General features: G+C 48.4%; 1 pseudogene; it reads right to left on the minus strand.

Annotated features, from left to right (window-relative positions):
- Positions 1 to 339: 339 nt before the first annotated feature.
- LOC102443057 lies at positions 340 to 1,487 on the minus strand (annotated as a pseudogene).
- Positions 1,488 to 4,266: the final 2,779 nt, after the last annotated feature.

The following is a 4,266-nucleotide window of genomic DNA, read 5'->3' on the forward strand; positions in this document are numbered from 1 at the left end:
TAACTAATTTGTACTTCTAAATCCCTTCACATTTTTCACCCATCCCCCTAACACCCCTCCCATCTCGCAACTGTCAAAATGTTCTCTATGTTGTTTCTGTTCTGCTTGTTTGATTTTTAGATTCAATTGTTGATAGATATGTATTTATTGCCATTTTATTGTTCATATTTTTAAATCTTTTTTTGCCTTCTTCAATTCAACATTTCATGTAATATTGGGTTGGTGGAGATGAATTCCTTTAACTTTTTCTTATCTAGGGAAGCTCTTTTTCTGACCTTCAATTCTAAATGAAGGTAGTGATCTTCATTGCTGGGTAATAATCTTGGTTGTAGGTCCTTGCTTTTCATCACGTTGAGTATATTTTTTTAATTTTTTTAGGTAGATAAAGGCTACTTTTATTAAATGATTGAGCCATGTAATTGCCAAGGCCACTGTGTACAGGTAAGAGAAGCTTTATTTCTTAGTCTCTTTCTCCTTGGACATTATTTTTTTAAAGCAGTCATGCCCTCAGGGCTCTTCCCCTTTAAGACAGGGGAGTCACACTAATGCTGGCTCCTGACTGCTCTAATTTTTTTTTTTTTAATCCTCACCTGGGGATATTTTTTCCATTAATTTTAAAAAATATATTTTATTAATTTTTACAGAGAGGAAGGGAGAGGGATAGAGAGTTAGAAACATCGATGAGAGAGAAATATTGATCAGCTGCCTCCTGCACACCTCCTACTGGGGATGTGCCTGCAACCAAGATACATGCCCTTGACCGGAATCGAACCTGGGACCTTTCAGTCCATAGGCCGACGCTCTATCCACTGAGCCAAACCCGTTAGGGCTTCTATTAATTTTTAGAGAGAGTAGAAGGGAGAAGGAGAGACAGAAACACCGAGGTACATGCCCTTGACCTGAATTGAATGCTCTCTCCACTGAGTCAAACTGGCTAGGGCTCTTTGGATAGTCTTGATGATTTCTCCTTCTTGACCTGGAGCTGCTCTTCACGGCGCTTGCAAGCTTCCTTGGTTTTAGACCTCTGGGCCTCAGCCTGGTCAGCCAGAAGCCACTTGCAAGCCTTGTCTGCCTTCAGCTTGTTTTTGAATGTTACCCTTCACTTTCAGGTACAGGCTGTGGTACATGTGACAGTCAATCTTCTTAGGTTCACGGTATCTTCTGAGTAGCCGGCAAGGAATTCTCATCCTCCTCAACCAGGCTACTTTCTCAGCCATTTGAACATTGGCAGTGCCCTTTTGCTTACTTATGCCCATAAGCCTGCTCTTCCTGCAGGACAAGGCGTTTTTCTGGCATCGAGCCCGGGAATGGACAGTCACAGGCATCCAGATGATCAGCCTACCTTTGACCAGCTTCTGAATCTACTGACAGGAGTGGGCATTGGCAATTTCATTGGTCTCCTTGGGGTCCAACCGGACCTTCTTTTAGCCACAGCAGAGGACACTGGAGGCAAGCCTCTTTTGAAGCCTGATCATACTCATGGCTGTTGCCACAGCAGCAAAAAGCCACTTTGAACACTTCTTGCCACTCCATTTTGGCCTGCAAAGTTGCTGCTGAGAAATCAGCTGACAGTCTTACAGGTACTTACTTGTAGGCAACTAACTGCTTTCCACTCTCCTGCCCCAAGCAGCTGCTCCTCCTCTCCTGAACCTGCCCATGCTCTGTGGCCATGCTTGTGGCAGGCACCTAGAGGGACAGTGGTGTCTGCTTCAGAGACATGAGCACAGAAGGCAGGCGGGACACGTCTTTGCACTGTTTGCTGCTCTTGGGGTTGAAGTCACACAGCTGGGCCACTTTCTCCTCCTCAGATGCTCTGCAGGTGGAGGCAGAACAGGTCTCAGAGCTGCCTGCCTTTCCCCTGAACTAGTGATGCTCTGCTGCCGCTGAGCAAGCCTGCTTTGCCCAGCCTACTCTGGGGTACTTTAGCCAGAGGTACCCAGCCCTGTGCCCTCTGACTTGGGGTCCCAGAAATAACCTTGGCATAGGAGGAAGCCTGGTTTAGTCCTGCCTTAGGGCCTCTGCACTTGTCTTCTCTTCCAGGAATGCTCTTCCCCAGACCTGCTGCTCATGGCTTATTGTTTCTTGTCATTCAGGACTGAGTGCAGGCCTCGCCTCCTCAGAGAGGTCTTCCCTTGCCACCCTAGCTAAAGTTTCCTCTTGTACCTCCTCCACCCCTGCACTACCCTCACGCTCTCTGGTCATCGCCTCTCCATCAAGAGTTCCCCACCTGGAGCTCCTGGCACCTAATGGCCCGTGGAGGAACTAATGTGGTACCTCAGCCATTACTAACAACATAACTGAAGTCACCTGGTTCAGCATTGCCTCAATGTTCTGTGGACCCTGTGTGTTCCCCAGAAAAGGGTTGTGATCAAACACTCATAAAGAACTCAGTTAAAGGGCATCTTCAAAGCCAGACTTTCAGAAACTTCCATGTGCTAATGTGCATCAGTGGAAAAGTGATGGCGATAGAATCCACCATCTCCCCAGGATGTTTGATGACAGGACTCTTTTGGCCCATGATGACTGTTACATTCTATGGAGCCACAGCCTTAGGATTGCTCTAATGCAGTGGTTCTCAACCTTCTGGCCCCCCAAATACAGTTCCCCATGTTGTGACCCAACCACAAAATCATTTTTTGTTGCCACCTCACAACTGCCATGCCACCACTGCTATAAATCGCAATGCGAACATCTGATATGCAGGACGGTCCCAGGTGACCCCCGGGAAAGGGTCGAGACCCACAGGTTGAGAACCGCTGCTCCAATGAGTCTTTGCTTTTGGTTGCAATCAAACCGACAAAACTAGCTTGCGCTGATGCAGTGGAACCAATTTTAAGGACTGGGGAGGGAATGAAGTCAGTCAGACACAGCCTTCAGGTCCTCCGCAGAGAGGTGCCGATAAAAATCTCAGAACTCTGAGTGCCCAAAGGGCCACGCAGTCGGTCATTCTACGTGTATTCCCCCAGCATCTGCCTTGGGCCAGGCTCAGGATTTCTGGGCAAGGTCCCTGCACTCATGCAGTCTGGTAGGGGATGTCAAGCAGATTAAAAGGCAGTTATGGCTGTAATCGGATTGTTAATAGGAAGTCTGGGGCATTGGGACTACAGGACACTTACACAGCCTGGGAGGAGGAAATAGTGGTAAGAAAGCTTCCTAAAATTGGCACCTGAACTGGGTAAAGAAACAAGGTAAGGGGACAGCCTAGTCAAAGGCCTGAATTTGGGATGCTATGAAGGATAAAAGTTACAAGGCCCAAAACAAAGGCCCTCAGGACCTCGGCTGCAGACTATGTCCTGGAGGCTGTGCTGAAATCTACGCAGGCAGAGTCCAATGGGGAGGGCTTTCTGGGACAGCCTAGCTCCGGCCTAGTGTCCTGATGGTGTGGAATGGATGGGCTGCCTTCAGGAGCCAAGGAGAGGGACATTAAGTGAAAGCCTAGGCTTACTTGTTGGAAAGACTTGACTACAAACCCCCCATTAACACCCCTCAAGCCTGTTCTTATCTGTAAGAGGAAGAGAAAGCTACAGACCTCTGTGGGTTTTCAGTGAGAGGATCTATGTAAAAACACTAAGCTCTTCTTTCCAACAGCAGTGACTTCCCTCCTTGCCATAAATCCAGGCTCCAGTTCTCCGGTCCAGAAAGTCTCAGTCAAGGACAGGCCCTGTTTCCTGAACCCCGGCTGCCTCACTACCCGATCTGTGGCGATGCCATCCGTCTAGCATTCCGGTTAAGACACTCCGGTTAACATTGTAACCGAACTTCTGCCTCCGGGTCTTCCCCTTCCCCTTCCCCTTTGAGCATCCCGCTGACCACCGCACCCGCAACTCAGACTCCGCGCCTTCACTTCCAGCACCTCGTGTCAGACTTTCTTTTTTGACCCCAGGAGTGGGGGTGGCATGTGGAGCAGGAACATGGACAGTGCTGGAAGCCAGAACAGAAGGCTCAGAAACCCTAAATGTCAGAGAAGAAGTGGGGGGAATGAGGTTGAGGACAAAGGGAGGCCTCAGGGAGCCACAGAGATAAGCCAGGCAGGGCATTCCTTAGGCAAACAAGTGAAGCACTGAGTCATTTAATGTGAAACGATAGTTGGAATTACTGAAAGGAGTTTAGAGGGCAAAGCAGAAAATCATTAGCAGAAATTAATCATCCACCGCTTTCAACACTAAAAATTATATTGACCTACACAAACCAAAAAGACCATAGAAGAAGCCAGAAGCACAGCTCTGGGGCCTGAGGGCTCCTGAAAGGGGCTGCTGTCCTGGCAGG

Source organism: Myotis lucifugus, unplaced genomic scaffold (assembly GCF_000147115.1).
Source record: "Myotis lucifugus unplaced genomic scaffold, Myoluc2.0 scaffold_548, whole genome shotgun sequence".
NCBI lineage: Eukaryota > Metazoa > Chordata > Mammalia > Chiroptera > Vespertilionidae > Myotis > Myotis lucifugus.